We start from the raw sequence: 21216 nt of genomic DNA, 5'->3' as shown, positions 1-21216 counted from the left end.
AAAGCCCTATGTTGCATTGTGGTGAATATAATTTTACAAATCCCGTTAGCATTCCATGCCAGTACAGTGTGTAGTTTTCATTCTGAAATTTTTTGAAGATTTTTAGTCTCTATATAAAAAACTTCTGTCGGAAGTGGGATTCGAACCCACGCCTTCAGAGGAGACTGCGACCTGAACGCAGCACCTTAGACCGCTCGGCCATCCTGATTTTGCTTTATGTTACACCTCCACCAATGCAAAAAAAAAAGAAGCCATGCGAGCTGTAAAACCGTTGTTTTAACACATGAAAAAACATCCCTATCGTTGGGGACATTTTACAATACTGTGCCCTACACCACCATCTTGCAGCTAGGTGTGTTAGCCGAAATAGCTCAGTTGGGAGAGCGTTAGACTGAAGATCTAAAGGTCCCTGGTTCGATCCCGGGTTTCGGCAGTTTCCTTATGTCTCAAAATCAACTGAAGTAAGTTAAGTCGTTAATGCGTTTAGAGTTTTAGCAGCTTAGTTAATATACCTCAAAGGCACTATTTTGCATTGTGGAGAAAATTGTTTTACATATCCCGTTAGCATTTCATGCTAGTACAGTGTTTGGTTTTCATTTTGAAAATTTTGAAGTTAATTTTTCTTTATAAAAAGAGACATTTTTACACATGTAAAACCATTCCTATTATTGGGGACATCTTACAATGCTGTGCTCTACACAACCATCTACACAACCATCAATGCACTAAGTGTGTTAGCTGAACTAGCTCTGTTGGGAGAGCGTTTGACTAAATATCCCTGCTTTGATCCTTGGTTTCAGCAGTTTCATATTAACTCAAAATCCACTAAAGTGAGTTAAATCGTTGATGCGTTTAGAGTTTTGGCAGCTTAGGTAAAATACCTCAAAAGCCCTATGTTGCATTGTGGTGAATATAATTTTACAAATCCCGTTAGCATTTCATGCCAGTACAGTGTGTAGTTTTCATTCTGAAATGTTTTGAAGATTTTGTCTCTATATAAAAAACATCTGTCAGAAGTGGGATTTGAACCCACGCCTCCAAAGGAGACTGCGACCTGAACGCAGCGCCTTAGACCGCTCGGCCATCCTGACTTTGCTTTGTATTACATTTCCACCAATGCAAAAAAAAAAAGAAGCCATGCGAGCTGTAAATCCGTTGTTTTAACACATGAAAAAACATCCCTATCGTTGGGGACATTTTACAATACTGTGCCCTACACCACCATCTGTCAACTAGGTGTGTTAGCCGAAATAGCTCAGTTGGGAGAGCATTAGACTGAAGATCTAAAGGTCCCTGGTTCAATCCCGGGTTTTGGCAGTTTCCTTATGTCTCAAAATCAACTGAAGTAAGTTAAGTCGTTGATGCGTTTAGAATTTTAGCAGCTTAGTTAATATACCTCAAAGGCACTATTTTGCATTGTGGAGAAAATTGTTTTACATATCCCTTTAGCATTTCATGCCAGTACAGTGTTTGGTTTTCATTTTGAAAATTTTGAATTTTTCTTTTCTTTATAAATAGAGACATTTTTACACATGAAAAACCATTCCTATAATTGGGAACATCTTACAATGCTGTGCTCTACACAACCATCTACACAACCATCAATGCACTAAGTGTGTTAGCTGAACTAGCTCTGTTGGGAGAGCGTTTGACTGCTTTGATCCTTGGTTTCAGCAGTTTCATTTTAACTCAAAATCCACTAAAGTGAGTTCAATCGTTGATGCGTTTAGAGTTTTGGCAGCTTAGGTAAAATACCTCAAAAGCCCTATGTTGCATTGTGGTGAATATAATTTTACAAATCCCGTTAGCATTCCATGCCAGTACAGTGTGTAGTTTTCATTCTGAAATTTTTTGAAGATTTTTAGTCCCTATATAAAAAACATCTGTCAGAAGTTGAATTCGAACCCACGCCTCCAGAGGAGACTGCGACCTGAACGCAGCGCCTTAGACCGCTCAGCCATCCTGACTTTGCTTTGTATTACATTTCCACCAATGCAAAAAAAAAAAGAAGCCATGCGAGCTGTAAAACCGTTGTTTTAACACATGAAAAAACATCCCTATCGTTAGGGACATTTTACAATACTGTGCCCTACACCACCATCTGTTAACTAGGTGTGTTAGCTGAAGTAGCTCAGTTGGGAGAGCGTTAGACTGAAGATCTAAAGGTCCCTGGTTCGATCCTGGGTTTCGGCAGTTTCCTTATGTCTCAAAATCAACTGAAGTAAGTTAAGTCGTTGATGCGTTTAGAGTTTTAGCAGCTTAGTTAATATACCTCAAAGGCACTATTTTGCATTGTGGAGAAAATTGTTTTACATATCCCTTTAGCATTTCATGCCAGTACAGTGTATGGTTTTCATTTTGAAAATTTTGAAGTTTTTTTTTCTTTATAAAAAGAGACATTTTTACACATGAAAAACCATTCCTATAATTGGGAACATCTTACAATGCTGTGCTCTACACAACCATCTACACAACCATCAATGCACTAAGTGTGTTAGCTGAACTAGCTCTGTTGGGAGAGCGTTTGACTGCTTTGATCCTTGGTTTCAGCAGTTTCATTTTAACTCAAAATCCACTAAAGAGAGTTCAATCGTTGATGTGTTTAGAGTTTTGGCAGCTTAGGTAAAATACCTCAAAAGCCCTATGTTGCATTGTGGTGAATATAATTTTACAAATCCCGTTAGCATTCCATGCCAGTACAGTGTGTAGTTTTCATTCTGAAATTTTTTGAAGATTTTTAGTCCCTATATAAAAAACATCTGTCAGAAGTTGGATTCGAACCCACGCCTCCAGAGGAGACTGCGACCTGAACGCAGCGCCTTAGACCGCTCGGCCATCCCGACTTTGCTTTGTATTACATTTCCACCAATGCAAAAAAAAAAAGAAGCCATGCGAGCTGTAAAACCGTTGTTTTAACACATGAAAAAACATCCCTATCGTTGGGGACATTTTACAATACTGTGCCCTACACCACCATCTGTCAACTAGGTGTGTTAGCTGAAAAAGCTCAGTTGGGAGAGTGTTAGACTGAAGATCTAAAGGTCCCTGGTTCGATCCCGGGTTTCGGCAGTTTCCTTATGTCTCAAAATCAACTGAAGTAAGTTAAGTCGTTGATGCGTTTAGAGTTTTAGCAGCTTAGTTAATATACCTCATAGGCACTATTTTGCATTGTGGAGAAAATTGTTTTACATATCCCGTTAGCATTTCATGCCAGTACAGTGTTTGGTTTTCATTTTGAAAATTTTGAAGTTTTTTTTTCTTTATAAAAAGAGACATTTTTACACATGAAATACCATTCCTATTATTGGGGACATCTTACAATGCTGTGCTCTACACAACCATCTACACAACCATCAATGCACTAAGTGTGTTAGCTGAACTAGCTCTGTTGGGAGAGCGTTTGACTGCTTTGATCCTTGGTTTCAGCAGTTTCATTTTAACTCAAAATCCACTAAAGAGAGTTCAATCGTTGATGTGTTTAGAGTTTTGGCAGCTTAGGTAAAATACCTCAAAAGCCCTATGTTGCATTGTGGTGAATATAATTTTACAAATCCCGTTAGCATTCCATGCCAGTACAGTGTGTAGTTTTCATTCTGAAATTTTTTGAAGATTTTTAGTCCCTATATAAAAAACATCTGTCAGAAGTTGAATTCGAACCCACGCCTCCAGAGGAGACTGCGACCTGAACGCAGCGCCTTAGACCGCTCAGCCATCCTGACTTTGCTTTGTATTACATTTCCACCAATGCAAAAAAAAAAAGAAGCCATGCGAGCTGTAAAACCGTTGTTTTAACACATGAAAAAACATCCCTATCGTTAGGGACATTTTACAATACTGTGCCCTACACCACCATCTGTTAACTAGGTGTGTTAGCTGAAGTAGCTCAGTTGGGAGAGCGTTAGACTGAAGATCTAAAGGTCCCTGGTTCGATCCTGGGTTTCGGCAGTTTCCTTATGTCTCAAAATCAACTGAAGTAAGTTAAGTCGTTGATGCGTTTAGAGTTTTAGCAGCTTAGTTAATATACCTCAAAGGCACTATTTTGCATTGTGGAGAAAATTGTTTTACATATCCCTTTAGCATTTCATGCCAGTACAGTGTATGGTTTTCATTTTGAAAATTTTGAAGTTTTTTTTTCTTTATAAAAAGAGACATTTTTACACATGAAAAACCATTCCTATAATTGGGAACATCTTACAATGCTGTGCTCTACACAACCATCTACACAACCATCAATGCACTAAGTGTGTTAGCTGAACTAGCTCTGTTGGGAGAGCGTTTGACTGCTTTGATCCTTGGTTTCAGCAGTTTCATTTTAACTCAAAATCCACTAAAGAGAGTTCAATCGTTGATGTGTTTAGAGTTTTGGCAGCTTAGGTAAAATACCTCAAAAGCCCTATGTTGCATTGTGGTGAATATAATTTTACAAATCCCGTTAGCATTCCATGCCAGTACAGTGTGTAGTTTTCATTCTGAAATTTTTTGAAGATTTTTAGTCCCTATATAAAAAACATCTGTCAGAAGTTGGATTCGAACCCACGCCTCCAGAGGAGACTGCGACCTGAACGCAGCGCCTTAGACCGCTCGGCCATCCCGACTTTGCTTTGTATTACATTTCCACCAATGCAAAAAAAAAAAGAAGCCATGCGAGCTGTAAAACCGTTGTTTTAACACATGAAAAAACATCCCTATCGTTGGGGACATTTTACAATACTGTGCCCTACACCACCATCTGTCAACTAGGTGTGTTAGCTGAAAAAGCTCAGTTGGGAGAGTGTTAGACTGAAGATCTAAAGGTCCCTGGTTCGATCCCGGGTTTCGGCAGTTTCCTTATGTCTCAAAATCAACTGAAGTAAGTTAAGTCGTTGATGCGTTTAGAGTTTTAGCAGCTTAGTTAATATACCTCATAGGCACTATTTTGCATTGTGGAGAAAATTGTTTTACATATCCCGTTAGCATTTCATGCCAGTACAGTGTTTGGTTTTCATTTTGAAAATTTTGAAGTTTTTTTTTCTTTATAAAAAGAGACATTTTTACACATGAAATACCATTCCTATTATTGGGGACATCTTACAATGCTGTGCTCTACACAACCATCTACACAACCATCAATGCACTAAGTGTGTTAGCTGAACTAGCTCTGTTGGGAGAGCGTTTGACTGCTTTGATCCTTGGTTTCAGCAGTTTCATTTTAACTCAAAATCCACTAAAGAGAGTTCAATCGTTGATGTGTTTAGAGTTTTGGCAGCTTAGGTAAAATACCTCAAAAGCCCTATGTTGCATTGTGGTGAATATAATTTTACAAATCCCGTTAGCATTCCATGCCAGTACAGTGTGTAGTTTTCATTCTGAAATTTTTTGAAGATTTTTAGTCTCCATATAAAAAACATCTGTCAGAAGTGGGATTCGAACCCACGCCTCCAGAGGAGACTGCGACCTGAACGCAGCGCCTTAGACCGCTCGGCCATCCTGACTTTGCTTTGTATTACATTTCCACCAATGCAAAAAAAAAACAGAAGCCATGCGAGCTGTAAAACCGTTGTTTTAACACATGAAAAAACATCCCTATCGTTGGGGACATTTTACAACACTGTGCCCTACACCACCATCTGTCAACCATCTGTCAACTAGGTGTGTTAGCCGAAATAGCTCAGTTGGGAGAGCATTAGACTGAAGATCTAAAGGTCCCTGGTTCGATCCCGGGTTTTGGCAGTTTCCTTATGTCTCAAAATCAACTGAAGTAAGTTAAGTCGTTGATGCGTTTAGAGTTTTAGCAGCTTAGTTAATATACCTCAAAGGCACTATTTTGCATTGTGGAGAAAATTGTTTTACATATCCCTTTAGCATTTCATGCCAGTACAGTGTTTGGTTTTCATTTTGAAAATTTTGAAGTTTTTTTTTCTTTATAAAAAGAGACATTTTTACACATGAAAAACCATTCCTATAATTGGGAACATCTTACAATGCTGTGCTCTACACAACCATCTACACAACCATCAATGCACTAAGTGTGTTAGCTGAACTAGCTCTGTTGGGAGAGCGTTTGACTGCTTTGATCCTTGGTTTCAGCAGTTTCATTTTAACTCAAAATCCACTAAAGTGAGTTAAATCGTTGATGCGTTTAGAGTTTTGGCAGCTTAGGTAAAATACCTCAAAAGCCCTATGTTGCATTGTGGTGAATATAATTTTACAAATCCCGTTAGCTTTTCATGCCAGTACAGTGTGTAGTTTTCATTCTGAAATTTTTTGAAGATTTCTAGTCTCTATATAAAAAACATCTGTCAGAAGTTTGATTCGAACCCACGCCTCCTGAGGAGACTGCAACCTGAACGCAGCGCCTTAGACCGCTCGGCCATCCTGACTTTGCTTTGTATTACACCTCCACCAATGCAAAAAAAAAAAGAAGCCATGCGAGCTGTAAAACCGTTGTTTTAACACATGAAAAAACATCCCTATCGTTGGGGACATTTTACAACACTGTGCCCTTCACCACCATCTGTCAACTAGGTGTGTTAGCTGAAATAGCTCAGTTGGGAGAGCGTTAGACTAAAGGTCCCTGGTTCGATCCCGGGTTTCGGCAGTTAAGTCGTTGATGCGTTTAGAGTTTTAGCAGCTTAGTTAATATACCTCAAAGGCACTATTTTGCATTGTGGAGAAAATTGTTTTACATATCCCTTTAGCATTTCATGCCAGTACAGTGTTTGGTTTTCATTTTGAAAATTTTGAAGTTTTTTTTTCTTTATAAAAAGAGACATTTTTACACATGAAAAACCATTCCTATAATTGGGAACATCTTACAATGCGAGCTGTAAAACCGTTGTTTTAACACATGAAAAAACATCCCTATCGTTGGGGACATTTTACAACACTGTGCCCTACACCACCATCTGTCAACTAGGTGTATTAGCCGAAATAGCTCAGTTGGGAGAAAGTAAGACTGAAGATCTAAAGGTCCCTGGTTCGATACCAGGTTTTGGCAGTTTCCTTATGTCTCAAAATCAACTGAAGTAAGTTGATGCGTTTAGAGTTTTAGCAGCTTAGTTAATATACCTCAAAGGCACTATTTTGCATTGTGGAGAAAATTGTTTTACATATCCCGTTAGCATTTCATGCCAGTACAGTGTTTGGTTTTCATTTTGAAAATTTTGAAGATTTTTTTTCCTTATAAAAAGAGACATTTTTACACTGAAGATCTAAAGGTCCCTGGTTCGATCCCGGGTTTCGTCAGTTTCCTTATGTCTCAAAATCAACTGAAGTAAGTTAAGTCGTTGATGCGTTTAGAGTTTTAGCAGCTTAGTTAATATACCTCAAAGGCACTATTTTGCATTGTGGAGAAAATTGTTTTACATATCCCGTTAGCATTTCATGCCAGTACAGTGTTTGGTTTGTATTTTGAAAATTTTGAAGTTTTTTTTTTCTTTATAAAAAGAGACATTTTTACACATGAAAAACCATTCCTATAATTGGGAACATCTTACAATGCTGTGCTCTACACAACCATCTACACAACCATCAATGCACTAAGTGTGTTAGCTGAACTAGCTCTGTTGGGAGAGTGTTTGACTGCTTTGATCCTTGGTTTCAGCAGTTTCATTTTAACTCAAAATCCACTAAAGTGAGTTAAATCGTTGATGCGTTTAGAGTTTTGGCAGCTTAGGTAAAATACCTCAAAAGCCCTATGTTGCATTGTGGTGAATATAATTTTACAAATCCAGTTAGCATTTCATGCCAGTACAGTGTGTAGTTTTCATTCTGAAATGTTTTGAAGATTTTTAGTCTCTATATAAAAAACATCTGTCAGAAGTGTGATTCGAACCCACGCCTCCAGAGGAGACTGCGACCTGAACGCAGCGCCTTAGACCGCTCGGCCATCCTGACTTTGCTTTGTATTACACCTCCACCAATGCAAAAAAAAAAGAAGCCATGCAAGCTGTAAAACCGTTGTTTTAACACATGAAAAAACATCCCTATCGTTGGGGACATTTTACAACACTGTGCCCTACACCACCATCTGTCAACTATGTGTATTAGCCGAAATAGCTCAGTTGGGAGAGCGTTAGACTGAAGATCTAAAGGTCCCTGGTTCGATCCCGGGTTTCAGCAGTTTCCTTATGTCTCAAAATCAACTGAAGTAAGTTAAGTCGTTGATGCGTTTAGAGTTTTAGCAGCTTAGTTAATATACCTCAAAGGCACTATTTTGCATTGTGGAGAAAATTGTTTTACATATCCCTTTAGCATTTCATGCCAGTACAGTGTTTGGTTTTCATTTTGAAAATTTTGAAGTTTTTTTTTCTTTATAAAAAGAGACATTTTTACACATGAAAAACCATTCCTATAATTGGGAACATCTTACAATGCTGTGCTCTACACAACCATCTACACAACCATCAATGCACTGAGTGTGTTAGCTGAACTAGCTCTGTTGGGAGAGCGTTTGACTGCTTTGATCCTTGGTTTCAGCAGTTTCATTTTAACTCAAAATCCACTAAAGTGAGTTAAATCGTTGATGCGTTTAGAGTTTTGGCAGCTTAGGTAAAATACCTCAAAAGCCCTATGTTGCATTGTGGTGAATATAATTTTACAAATCCCGTTAGCATTTCATGCCAGTACAGTGTGTAGTTTTCATTCTGAAATTTTTTGAAGATTTTTAGTCTCTATATAAAAAACATCTGTCAGAAGTGTGATTTGAACCCACGCCTCCAGAGGAGACTGCAACCTGAACGCAGCGCCTTAGACCGCTCGGCCATCCTGATTTTGCTTTGTATTACACCTCCACCAATGCAAAAAAAAAGAAGCCATGCGAGCTGTAAAACCGTTGTTTTAACACATGAAAAAACATCCCTATCGTTGGGGACATTTTACAACACTGTGCCCTACACCACCATCTGTCAACTAGGTGTATTAGCCGAAATAGCTCAGTTGGGAGAGCGTTAGACTGAAGATGGAGAAAATTGTTTTACATATCCCTTTAGCATTTCATGCCAGTACAGTGTTTGGTTTTCATTTTGAAAATTTTGAAGTTTTTTTTTCTTTATAAAAAGAGACATTTTTACACATGAAAAACCATTCCTATAATTGGGAACATCTTACAATGCTGTGCTCTACACAACCATCTACACAACCATCAATGCACTGAGTGTGTTAGCTGAACTAGCTCTGTTGGGAGAGCGTTTGACTGCTTTGATCCATGGTTTCAGCAGTTTCATTTTAACTCAAAATCCACTAAAGTGAGTTAAATCGTTGATGCGTTTAGAGTTTTGGCAGCTTAGGTAAAATACCTCAAAAGCCCTATGTTGCATTGTGGTGAATATAATTTTACAAATCCCGTTAGCATTTCATGCCAGTACAGTGTGTAGTTTTCATTCTGAAATTTTTTGAAGATTTTTAGTCTTTATATAAAAAACATCTGTCAGAAGTGTGATTCGAACCCACGCCTCCAGAGGAGACTGCGACCTGAACGCAGCGCCTTAGACCGCTCGGCCATCCTGACTTTGCTTTGTAATACACCTCCACCAATGCAAAAAAAAAAGAAGCCATGCGAGCTGTAAAACCGTTGTTTTAACACATGAAAAAACATCCCTATCGTTGGGGACATTTTACAACACTGTGCCCTACACCACCATCTGTCAACTAGGTGTATTAGCCGAAATAGCTCAGTTGGGAGAGCGTTAGACTGAAGATCTAAAGGTCCCTGGTTCGATCCCGGGTTTCAGCAGTTTCCTTATGTCTCAAAATCAACTGAAGTAAGTTAAGTCGTTGATGCGTTTAGAGTTTTAGCAGCTTAGTTAATATACCTCAAAGGCACTATTTTGCATTGTGGAGAAAATTGTTTTACATATCCCTTTAGCATTTCATGCCAGTACAGTGTTTGGTTTTCATTTTGAAAATTTTGAAGTTTTTTTTTCTTTATAAAAAGAGACATTTTTACACATGAAAAACCATTCCTATAATTGGGAACATCTTACAATGCTGTGCTCTACACAACCATCTACACAACCATCAATGCGCTAAGTGTGTTAGCTGAACTAGCTCTGTTGGGAGAGCGTTTGACTGCTTTGATCCTTGGTTTCAGCAGTTTCATTTTAACTCAAAATCCACTAAAGTGAGTTAAATCGTTGATGCGTTTAGAGTTTTGGCAGCTTAGGTAAAATACCTCAAAAGCCCTATGTTGCATTGTGGTGAATATAATTTTACAAATCCCGTTAGCATTTCATGCCAGTACAGTGTGTAGTTTTCATTCTGAAATTTTTTGAAGATTTTTAGTCTCTATATAAAAAACATCTGTCAGAAGTGTGATTTTAACCCACGCCTCCAGAGGAGACTGCAACCTGAACGCAGCGCCTTAGACCGCTCGGCCATCCTGATTTTGCTTTGTATTACAAATCCACCAATGCAAAAAAAAAGAAGCCATGCGAGCTGTAAAACCGTTGTTTTAACACATGAAAAAAAATCCCTATCGTTGGGGACATTTTACAACACTGTGCCCTACACCACCATCTGTCAACCATCTGTCAACTAGGTGTATTAGGCGGAATAGCTCAGTTGGGAGAGCGTTAGACTGAAGATCTAAAGGTCCCTGGTTCGATCCCGAGGTTCGGCAGTCTCCTTATGTCTCAAAATCAACTGAAGTAAGTTAAGTCGTTGATGCGTTTAGAGTTTTAGCAACTTAGTTAATATACCTCAAAGGCACTATTTTGCATTGTGGAGAAAATTGTTTTACATATCCCTTTAGCATTTCATGCCAGTACAGTGTTTGGTTTTCATTTTGAAAATTTTGAAGTTTTTTTTTCTTTATAAAAAGAGACATTTTTACACATGAAAAACCATTCCTATTATTGGGGACATCTCACAATGCTGTGCTCTACACAACCATCTACACAACCATCAATGCACTAAGTGTGTTAGCTGAACTAGCTCTGTTGGGAGAGCGTTTGACTGCTTTGATCCTTGGTTTCAGCAGTTTCATTTTAACTCAAAATCCACTAAAGTGAGTTAAATCGTTGATGCGTTTAGAGTTTTGGCAGCTTAGGTAAAATACCTCAAAAGCCCTATGTTGCATTGTGGTGAATATAATTTTACAAATCCCGTTAGAATTTCATGCCAGTACAGTGTGTAGTTTTCATTCTGAAATTTTTTGAAGATTTTTAGTCTCTATATAAAAAACATCTGTCAGAAGTGTGATTTGAACCCACGCCTCCAGAGGAGACTGCAACCTGAACGCAGCGCCTTAGACCGCTCGGCCATCCTGATTTTGCTTTGTATTACACCTCCACCAATGCAAAAAAAAAAGAAGCCATGCGAGCTGTAAAACCGTTGTTTTAACACATGAAAAAACATCCCTATCGTTGGGGACATTTTACAACACTGTGCCCTACACCACCATCTGTCAACTAGGTGTATTAGCCGAAATAGCTCAGTTGGGAGAGCGTTAGAATGAAGATCTAAAGGTCCCTGGTTCGATCCCGGGTTTCGGCAGTTAAGTCGTTGATGCGTTTAGAGTTTTAGCAGCTTAGTTAATATACCTCAAAGGCACTATTTTGCATTGTGGAGAAAATTGTTTTACATATCCCTTTAGCATTTCATGCCAGTACAGTGTTTGGTTTTCATTTTGAAAATTTTGAAGTTTTTTTTTCTTTATAAAAAGAGACATTTTTACACATGAAAAACCATTCCTATAATTGGGAACATCTTACAATGCTGTGCTCTACACAACCATCAATGCACTAAGTGTGTTAGCTGAACTAGCTCTGTTGGGAGAGCGTTTGACTGCTTTGATCCTTGGTTTCAGCAGTTTCATTTTAACTCAAAATCCACTAAAGTGAGTTAAATCGTTGATGCGTTTAGAGTTTTGGCAGCTTAGGTAAAATACCTCAAAAGCCCTATGTTGCATTGTGGTGAATATAATTTTACAAATCCCGTTAGCATTTCATGCCAGTACAGTGTGTAGTTTTCATTCTGAAATTTTTTGAAGATTTCTAGTCTCTATATAAAAAACATCTGTCAGAAGTGTGATTCGAACCCACGCCTCCTGAGGAGATTGCGCCCTTAACGCAGCGCCTTAGACCGCTCGGCCATCCTGACTTTGCTTTGTGTTACACCTCCACCAATGCAGAAAAAAAAAGAAGCCATGCGAGCTGTAAAACCGTTGTTTTAACACATGAAAAAACATCCCTATCGTTGGGGACATTTTACAACACTGTGCCCTACACCACCATCTGTCAACCATAGCTCAGTTGGGAGAGCGTTAGACTGAAGATCTAAAGGTCCCTGGTTCGATCCCGGGTTTTGGCAGTCTCCTTATGTCTCAAAATCAACTGAAGTAAGTTAAGTCGTTGATGCGTTTAGAGTTTTAGCAACTTAGTTAATATACCTCAAAGGCACTATTTTGCATTGTGGAGAAAATTGTTTTACATATCCCTTTAGCATTTCATGCCAGTACAGTGTTTGGTTTTCATTTTGAAAATTTTGAAGTTTTTTTTTCTTTATAAAAAGAGACATTTTTACACATGAAAAACCATTCCTATAATTGGGAACATCTTACAATGCTGTGCTCTACACAACCATCTACACAACCATCTACACAACCATCTACACAACCATCAATGCACTAAGTGTGTTAGCTGAACTAGCTCTGTTGGGAGAGCGTTTGACTGCTTTGATCCTTGGTTTCAGCAGTTTCATTTTAACTCAAAATCCACTAAAGTGAGTTAAATCGTTGATGCGTTTAGAGTTTTGGCAGCTTAGGTAAAATACCTCAAAAGCCCTATGTTGCATTGTGGTGAATATAATTTTACAAATCCCGTTAGCATTTCATGCCAGTACAGTGTGCAGTTTTCATTCTGAAATTTTTTGAAGATTTCTAGTCTCTATATAAAAAACATCTGTCAGAAGTGTGATTCGAACCCACGCCTCCTGAGGAGACTGCGACCTGAACGGAGCGCCTTAGACCGCTCGGCCATCCTGACTTTGCTTTGTATTACACCTCCACCAATGCAAAAAAAAAAGAAGCCATGCGAGCTGTAAAACCGTTGTTTTAACACATGAAAAAACATCCCTATCGTTGGGGACATTGTACAACACTGTGCCCTTCACCACCATCTGTCGACTAGGTGTGTTAGCTGAAATAGCTCAGTTGGGAGAGCGTTAGACTGAAGATCTAAAGGTCCCTGGTTCGATCCCGGGTTTCGGCAGTTAAGTCGTTGATGCGTTTAGAGTTTTAGCAGCTTAGTTAATATACCTCAAAGGCACTATTTTGCATTGTGGAGAAAATTGTTTTACATATCCCTTTAGCATTTCATGCCAGTACAGTGTTTGGTTTTCATTTTGAAAATTTTGAAGTTTTTTTTTCTTTATAAAAAGAGACATTTTTACACATGAAAAACCATTGCTATAATTGGGAACATCTTACAATGCTGTGCTCTACACAACCATCTAAACAACCATCAATGCACTAAGTGTGTTAGCTGAACTAGCTCTGTTGGGAGAGCGTTTGACTGCTTTGATCCTTGGTTTCAGCAGTTTCATTTTAACTCAAAATCCACTAAAGTGAGTTAAATCGTTGATGCGTTTAGAGTTTTGGCAGCTTAGGTAAAATACCTCAAAAGCCCTATGTTGCATTGTGGTGAATATAATTTTACAAATCCCGTTAGCATTTCATGCCAGTACAGTGTGTAGTTTTCATTCTGAAATTTTTTGAAGATTCTAGTCTCTATATAAAAAACATCTGTCAGAAGTGTGATTCGAACCCACGCCTCCTGAGGAGACTGCGACCTGAACGCAGCGCCTTAGACCGCTCAGCCATCCTGACTTTGCTTTGTATTACACCTCCACCAATGCAAAAAAAAAAAGAAGCCATGCGAGCTGTAAAACCGTTGTTTTAACACACGAAAAAACATCCCTATCGTTGGGGACATTTTACAACACTGTGCCCTTCACCACCATCTGTCAACTAGGTGTGTTAGCTGAAATAGCTCAGTTGGGAGAGCGTTAGACTGAAGATCTAAAGGTCCCTGGTTCGATCCCGGGTTTCGGCAGTTAAGTCGTTGATGCGTTTAGAGCTTTAGCAGCTTAGTTAATATACCTCAAAGGCACTATTTTGCATTGTGGAGAAAATTGTTTTACATATCCCTTTAGCATTTCATGCCAGTACAGTGTTTGGTTTTCATTTTGAAAATTTTGAAGTTTTTTTTTCTTTATAAAAAGAGACATTTTTACACATGAAAAACCATTCCTATAATTGGGAACATCTTACAATGCTGTGCTCTACACAAACATCAATGCACTGAGTGTGTTAGCTGAACTAGCTCTGTTGGGAGAGCGTTTGACTGCTTTAATCCTTGGTTTCAGCAGTTTCATTTTAACTCAAAATCCACTAAAGTGAGTTAAATCGTTGATGCGTTTAGAGTTTTGGCAGCTTAGGTAAAATACCTCAAAAGCCCTATGTTGCATTGTGGTGAATATAATTTTACAAATCCCGTTAGCATTTCATGCCAGTACAGTGTGTAGTTATCATTCTGAAATTTTTTGAAGATTTTTAGTCTCAAAATAAAAAAAATCTGTCAGAAGTGTGATTCGAACCTACGCCTCCAGAGGAGACTGCGACCTGAACGCAGCGCCTTAGACCGCTCGGCCATCCTGACTTTGCTTTGTATAACACCTCCACCAATGCAAAAAAAAAAAGAAGCCATGCAAGCTGTAAAACCGTTGTTTTAACACATGAAAAAACATCCCTATCGTTGGGGACATTTTACAACACATTTTTCACCACCATCTGTCGACTAGGTGTGTTAGCTGAAATAGCTCAGTTGGGAGAGCATTAGACTGAAGATCTAAAGGTCTCTGGTTCGATCCCGGGTTTCGGCAGTTAAGTCGTTGATGCATTTAGAGTTTTAGCAGCTTAGTTAATATACCTCAAAGGCACTATTTTGCATTGTGGAGAAAATTGTTTTACATATCCCGTTAGCATTTCATGCCAGTACAGTGTTTGGTTTTCATTTTGAAAATTTTGAAGTTTTTTTTTCTTTATAAAAAGAGACATTTTTACACATGAAAAACCATTCCTATTATTGGGGACATCTTACAATGCTGTGCTCTACACAACCATCTACACAACAATCAATGCACTAAGTGTTTTAGCTGAACTAGCTCTGTTGGGAGAGCGTTTGACTAAATATCCCTGCTTTGATCCTTGGTTTCAGCAGTTTCATTTTAACTCAAAATCCACTAAAGTGAGTTAAATCGTTGATGCGTTTAGAGTTTTGGCAGCTTAGGTAAAATACCTCAAAAGCCCTATGTTGCATTGTGGTGAATATAATTTTACAAATCCCGTTAGCATTTTATGCCAGTACAGTGTGTAGTTTTCATTCTGAAATTTTTTGAAGATTTTTAGTCTCTATATAAAAAACATCTGTCAGAAGTGTGATTCGAACCCACACCTCCAGAAGAGACTGCGACCTGAACGCAGAGCCTTAGACCGCTCAGCCATCCTGACTTTGCTTTGTATTACACCTCCACCAATGCAAAAATAAAAGAAGCCATGCGAGCTGTAAAACCGTTGTTTTAACACATGAAAAAACATCCCTATCGTTGGGGACATTTTACAACACTGTGCCCTACACCACCATCTGTCAACCATCTGTCAACTAGGTGTATTAGCCGAAATAGCTCAGTTGGGAGAGCGTTAGACTAAAGTTCCCTGGTTCGATCCCGGGTTTCGGCAGTTTCCTTATGTCTCAAAATCAACTGAAGTAAGTTAAGTCGTTGATGCGTTTAAAGTTTTAGCAACTTAGTTAATATACCTCAAAGGCACTATTTTGCATTGTGGAGAAAATTGTTTTACATATCCCTTTAGCATTTCATGCCAGTACAGTGTTTGGTTTTCATTTTGAAAATTTTGAAGTTTTTTTTTCTTTATAAAAAGAGACATTTTTACACATGAAAAACCATTCCTATAATTGGGAACATCTTACAATGCTGTGCTCTACACAACCATCTACACAACCCTCAAAGCACTAAGTGTGTTAGCTGAACTAGCTCTGTTGGGAGAGCGTTTGACTGCTTTGATCCTTGGTTTCATCAGTTTTACAAATCCCGTTAGCATTCCATTCCAGTACAGTGTGTAGTTTTCATTCTGAAATTTTTTGAAGATTTTTAGTCTCTATATAAAAAACATCTGTCAGAAGTGGGATTCGAACCCACGCATCTAGGGGAGACTGCGACCTGACGCAGCGCCTTAGACCACTCGGCCATCCTGACTTTGCTTCATATTACATCTCCACCAATGCAAAAAAAAAGAAGCCATGCGAGCTGTAAAACCGTTGTTTTAACACATGAAAAAACATCCCTATCGTTGGGGACATTTTACAACACTGTGCCCTACACCACCATCTGTCAACTAGGTGTCTTAGCCGAAATAGCTCAGTTGGGAGAGCGTTAGACTGAAGATCTAAAGGTCCCTGGTTCGATCCCGGGTTTCGGCAGTTAAGTCGTTGTTGTGTTTAGAGTTTTAGCAGCTTAGTTAATTTACCTCAAAGGCACTATTTTGCATTGTGGAGAAAATTGTTTTACATATCCCTTTAGCATTTCATGCCAGTACAGTGTTTGGTTTTCATTTTGAAAATTTTTAAGTTTTTTTTTCTTTATAAAAAGAGACATTTTTACACATGAAAAACCATTCCTATAATTGGGAACATGTTACAATGCTGTGCTCTACACAACCATCAATGCACTGAGTGTGTTAGCTGAACTAGCTCTGTTGGGAGAGCGTTTGACTGCTTTAATCCTTGGTTTCAGCAGTTTCATTTTAACTCAAAATCCACTAAAGTGAGTTAAATCGTTGATGCGTTTAGAGTTTTGGCAGCTTAGGTAAAATACCTCAAAAGCCCTATGTTGCATTGTGGTGAATATAATTTTACAAATCCCGTTAGCATTTCATGCCAGTACAGTGTGTAGTTATCATTCTGAAATTTTTTGAAGATTTTTAGTCTCAAAATAAAAAAAATCTATCAGAAGTGTGATTCGAACCCACGCCTCCAGAGGAGACTGTGACCTGAACGCAGCGCCTTAGACCGCTCGGCCATCCTGACTTTGCTTTGTACAACACCTCCACCAATGCAAAAAAAAAAAGAAGCCATGCGAGCTGTAAAACCGTTGTTTTAACACATGAAAAAACATCCCTATCGTTGGGGTCATTTTACAACACATTTTTCACCAACATCTGTCGACTAGGTGTGTTAGCTGAAATAGCTCAGTTGGGAGAGCGTTAGACTGAAGATCTAAAGGTCCCTGGTTCGATCCCGGGTTTCGGCAGTTAAGTCGTTGATGCATTTAGCGTTTTAGCAGCTTAGTTAACATACCCCAAAGGCACTATTTTGCATTGTGGAGAAAATTGTTTTACATATCCCGTTAGCATTTCATGCCAGTACAGTGTTTGGTTTTCATTTTGAAAATTTTGAAGTTTTTTTTTCTTTATAAATACAGAAATTTTTACACATGAAAAACCATTCCTATCATTGGGGACATCTTACAATGCTGTGCTCTACACAACCATCTACACAACCATCAATGCACTAAGTGTGTTAGCTGAACTAGCTCTGTTGGGAGAGCGTTTGACTAAATATCCCTGCTTTGATCCTTGGTTTCAGCAGTTTCATTTTAACTCAAAATCCACTAAAGTGAGTTAAATCGTTGATGCGTTTAGAGTTTTGGCAGCTTAGGTAAAATACCTCAAAAGCCCTATGTTGCATTGTGGTGAATATAATTTTACAAATCCCGTTAGCATTCCATGCCAGTACAGTGTGTAGTTTTCATTCTGAAATTTTTTGAAGATTTTTAGTCTCTATATAAAAAACATCTGTCAGAAGTGGGATTCGAACCCACACCTCCAGAGGAGACTGCGACCTGAACGCAGTGTCTTAGACCGCTCGGCCATTCTGACTTTGCTTTGTATTACACCTCCACCAATGCAAAAAAAAAAGAAGCCATGCGAGCTGTAAAACCGTTGTTTTAACACATGAAAAAACATCCCTATCGTTGGGGACATTTTACAACACTGTGCCCTACACCACCATCTGTCAACTAGATGTATTAGCCGAAATAGCTCAGTTGGTAGAGCATTAGACTGAAGATCTAAAGGTTCCTGGTTCGATCCCGGGTTTCGGCAGTTTCCTTATGTCTCAAAATCAACTGAAGTAAGTTAAGTCGTTGATGCGTTTAGAGTTTTAGCAGCTTAGTTAATATACCTCAAAGGCACTATTTTGCATTGTGGAGAAAATTGTTTTACATATCCCTTTAGCATTTCATGCCAGTACAGTGTTTGGTTTTCATTTTTAAAATTTTGAAGTTTTTTTTCTTTATAAAAAGAGACATTTTTACACATGAAAAACCATTCCTATCATTGGGGACATCTTACAATGCTGTGCTCTACACAACCATCTACACAACCATCAATGCACTAAGTGTGTTAGCTGAACTAGCTCTGTTGGGAGAGCGTTTGACTAAATATCCCTGCTTTGATCCTTGGTTTCAGCAGTTTCATTTTAACTCAAAATCCACTAAAGTGAGTTAAATCGTTGATGCGTTTAGAGTTTTGGCAGCTTAGGTAAAATACCTCAAAAGCCCTATGTTGCATTGTGGTGAATATAATTTTACAAATCCCGTTAGCATTCCATGCCAGTACAGTGTGTAGTTTTAATTCTGAAATTTTTTGAAGATTTTTAGTCTCTATATAAAAAACATCTGTCAGAAGTGGGATTCGAACACACACCTCCAGAGGAGACTGCGACCTGAACACAGCGCCTTAGACCGCTCGGCCATCCTGACTTTGCTTTATATAACACCTCCACCAATGCAAAAAAAAAAAGAAGCCATGCGAGCTATAAAACCGTTCTTTTAACACATGAAAAAACATCCCTATCGTTGGGGACATTTTACAACACTGTGCCCTTCACCACCATCTAGCAACAAGGTGTGTTAGCTGAAATAGCTCAGTTGGGAGAGTGTTAGACTGAAGATCTAAAGGTCCCTGGTTCGATCCCAGGTTTCGGCAGTTTCCTTATGTCTCAAAATCAACTGAAGTAAGTTAAGTCATTGATGCATTTAGAGTTTTAGCAGCTTAGTTAATATACCTCAAAGGCTCTATTTTGCATTGTGGAGAAAATTGTTTTACATATCCCGTTAGCATTTCATGCCAGTACAGTGTTTGGTTTTCATTTTGAAAATTTTGAAGTTTTTTTTTCTTTATAAAAAGAGACATTTTTACACATGAAAAACCATTCCTATCATTGGGGGCATCTTACAATGGTGTGCTCTACACAACCATCTACACAACCATCAATGCACTAAGTGTGTTAGCTGAACTAGCTCTGTTGGGAGAGCGTTTGACTGCTTTGATCCTTGGTTTCAGCAGTTTCATTTTAACTCAAAATCCACTAAAGTAAGTTAAATAGTTGATGCGTTTAGAGTTTTGGCAGCTTAGGTAAAATACCTCAAAAGCCCTATGTTGCATTGTGGTGAATATAATTTTGCAAATCCCGTTAGCATTCCATGCCAGTACAGTGTGTAGTTTTCATTCTGAAATTTTTTGAAAATTTTTAGTCTCTATATAAAAAATATCTGTCAGAAGTAGGATTTGAACCCACTCCTCCACAGGAGACTGCGACCTTAACACAGCGCTTTAGACCGCTCGGCCATCCTGACTTTGCTTTGTATTACACTTCCACCAATGCAAAAAAAAAAAAGAAGCCATGCGAGCTGTAAAACAGTGGTTTTAACACATGAAAAAACATTCCTATTGTTGGGGACATTTTACAACACTGTGCCCTTCACCACCATCTGTCAACTAGGTGAGTTAGAAGAAATAGCTCAGTTGGGAGAGTGTTAGACTGAAGATCTAAAGGTCCCTGGTTTGATCCTGGGCCTCGGCAGTTTCCTTACATCTCAAAATCAACTGAATTAAGTTAAGTCGTTGATGCGTTTAGAGTTTTAGCAGCTTAGTTAACATACCTCAAAGGCACTATTTTGCATTGTGGAGAAAATTGTTTTACATATCCCGTTAGCATTTCATGCCAGTACAGTGTTTGGTTTTCATTTTGAAAATTTTGAAGTTTTTTTTTCTTTATAAATAGAGACATTTTTACACATGAAAAACCATTCCTATCATTGGGGACATCTTACAATGCTGTGCTCTACACAACCATCTACACAACCATCAATGCACTAAGTGTGTTAGCTGAACTAGCTCTGTTGGGAGAGCGTTTGACTAAATATCCCTGCTTTGATCCTTGGTTTCAGCAGTTTCATTTTAACTCAAAATCCACTAAAGTGAGTTAAATCGTTGATGCGTTTAGAGTTTTGGCAGCTTAGGTAAAATACCTCAAAAGCCCTATGTTGCATTGTGGTGAATATAATTTTACAAATCCCGTTAGCATTCCATGCCAGTACAGTGTGTAGTTTTCATTCTGAAATTTTTTGAAGATTTTTAGTCTCTATATAAAAAACATCTGTCAGAAGTGGGATTCGAACCCACACCTCCAGAGGAGACTGCGACCTGAACGCAGCGCCTTAGACCGCTCGGCCATCCTAACTTTGCTTTGTATTACACCTCCACCAATGCAAAAAAAAAAAGAAGCCATGCGAGCTATAAAACCGTTGTTTTAACACATGAAAAAACATCCCTATCGTTGGGGACATTTTACAACACTGTGCCCTTCACCACCATCTAGCAACAAGGTGTGTTAGCTGAAATAGCTCAGTTGGGAGAGTGTTAGACTGAAGATCTAAAGGTCCCTGGTTTGATCCCGGGGTTCGGCAGTTTCCTTATGTCTCAAAATCAACTGAAGTAAGTTAAGTCGTTGATTAGTTTAGAGTTTTAGCAGCTTAGTTAATATACCTCAAAGGCACTATTTTGCATTGTTAGCATTCCATGCCAGTACAGTGTGTAGTTTTCATTCTGAAATTTTTTGAAGATTTTTAGTCTCTATATAAAAAACAACTGTCAGAAGTGGGATTCAAACCCACGTCTCCAGAGGAGACTGCGACCTGAACACAGCGCCTTAGACCGCTCGGCCATCCTAACTTTGCTTTGAATTACACCTCCACCAATGCAAAAAAAATAAGATGCCAAGCTGTAAAACCGTTGTTTTAACACATGAAAAAACATCCCTATCGTTGGGGACATTTTACAACACTGTGCCCTACACCACCATCTGTCAACTAGGTGAA

The 21216-nt window shown here is 38.6% G+C and overlaps 17 non-coding genes across 17 annotated transcripts; 11 read left to right on the top strand and 6 right to left on the bottom strand.

Moving 5' to 3' along the window:
• The first annotated feature begins 360 nt into the window (after positions 1-360).
• Positions 361-433, top strand: TRNAF-GAA (transfer RNA phenylalanine (anticodon GAA)). The gene has a single exon. It is a non-coding gene; the product is annotated as a tRNA-Phe (tRNA).
• Positions 434-1008: 575 nt separating this feature from the next.
• On the bottom strand, positions 1009-1091 carry TRNAL-CAG (transfer RNA leucine (anticodon CAG)). The gene has a single exon. It is a non-coding gene; the product is annotated as a tRNA-Leu (tRNA).
• Positions 1092-1244: 153 nt separating this feature from the next.
• Positions 1245-1317, top strand: TRNAF-GAA (transfer RNA phenylalanine (anticodon GAA)). The gene has a single exon. It is a non-coding gene; the product is annotated as a tRNA-Phe (tRNA).
• A 4071-nt stretch (positions 1318-5388) lies between these two features.
• Positions 5389-5471, bottom strand: TRNAL-CAG (transfer RNA leucine (anticodon CAG)). Its single transcript has one exon. It is a non-coding gene; the product is annotated as a tRNA-Leu (tRNA).
• A 165-nt stretch (positions 5472-5636) lies between these two features.
• TRNAF-GAA (transfer RNA phenylalanine (anticodon GAA)) lies at positions 5637-5709 on the top strand. The gene has a single exon. It is a non-coding gene; the product is annotated as a tRNA-Phe (tRNA).
• A 2083-nt stretch (positions 5710-7792) lies between these two features.
• On the bottom strand, positions 7793-7875 carry TRNAL-CAG (transfer RNA leucine (anticodon CAG)). The gene has a single exon. It is a non-coding gene; the product is annotated as a tRNA-Leu (tRNA).
• Positions 7876-8027: 152 nt separating this feature from the next.
• TRNAF-GAA (transfer RNA phenylalanine (anticodon GAA)) lies at positions 8028-8100 on the top strand. Its single transcript has one exon. It is a non-coding gene; the product is annotated as a tRNA-Phe (tRNA).
• Positions 8101-9404: 1304 nt separating this feature from the next.
• Positions 9405-9487, bottom strand: TRNAL-CAG (transfer RNA leucine (anticodon CAG)). The gene has a single exon. It is a non-coding gene; the product is annotated as a tRNA-Leu (tRNA).
• Positions 9488-9639: 152 nt separating this feature from the next.
• Positions 9640-9712, top strand: TRNAF-GAA (transfer RNA phenylalanine (anticodon GAA)). Its single transcript has one exon. It is a non-coding gene; the product is annotated as a tRNA-Phe (tRNA).
• Positions 9713-11995: 2283 nt separating this feature from the next.
• On the bottom strand, positions 11996-12078 carry TRNAL-AAG (transfer RNA leucine (anticodon AAG)). Its single transcript has one exon. It is a non-coding gene; the product is annotated as a tRNA-Leu (tRNA).
• A 1036-nt stretch (positions 12079-13114) lies between these two features.
• TRNAF-GAA (transfer RNA phenylalanine (anticodon GAA)) lies at positions 13115-13187 on the top strand. The gene has a single exon. It is a non-coding gene; the product is annotated as a tRNA-Phe (tRNA).
• Positions 13188-13957: 770 nt separating this feature from the next.
• On the top strand, positions 13958-14030 carry TRNAF-GAA (transfer RNA phenylalanine (anticodon GAA)). The gene has a single exon. It is a non-coding gene; the product is annotated as a tRNA-Phe (tRNA).
• Positions 14031-16402: 2372 nt separating this feature from the next.
• Positions 16403-16475, top strand: TRNAF-GAA (transfer RNA phenylalanine (anticodon GAA)). The gene has a single exon. It is a non-coding gene; the product is annotated as a tRNA-Phe (tRNA).
• Positions 16476-17231: 756 nt separating this feature from the next.
• Positions 17232-17304, top strand: TRNAF-GAA (transfer RNA phenylalanine (anticodon GAA)). Its single transcript has one exon. It is a non-coding gene; the product is annotated as a tRNA-Phe (tRNA).
• A 780-nt stretch (positions 17305-18084) lies between these two features.
• TRNAF-GAA (transfer RNA phenylalanine (anticodon GAA)) lies at positions 18085-18157 on the top strand. Its single transcript has one exon. It is a non-coding gene; the product is annotated as a tRNA-Phe (tRNA).
• Positions 18158-18969: 812 nt separating this feature from the next.
• On the top strand, positions 18970-19042 carry TRNAF-GAA (transfer RNA phenylalanine (anticodon GAA)). The gene has a single exon. It is a non-coding gene; the product is annotated as a tRNA-Phe (tRNA).
• A 1454-nt stretch (positions 19043-20496) lies between these two features.
• TRNAL-CAG (transfer RNA leucine (anticodon CAG)) lies at positions 20497-20579 on the bottom strand. Its single transcript has one exon. It is a non-coding gene; the product is annotated as a tRNA-Leu (tRNA).
• Between the last annotated feature and the right edge of the window lie 637 nt (positions 20580-21216).

This window comes from Hyla sarda, chromosome 1, assembly GCF_029499605.1.
Source record: "Hyla sarda isolate aHylSar1 chromosome 1, aHylSar1.hap1, whole genome shotgun sequence".
Classification (NCBI taxonomy): domain Eukaryota; kingdom Metazoa; phylum Chordata; class Amphibia; order Anura; family Hylidae; genus Hyla; species Hyla sarda.
Note: the sequence above shows the minus strand (reverse complement) of the source record. Positions and strands in the feature narration are given on the sequence as shown.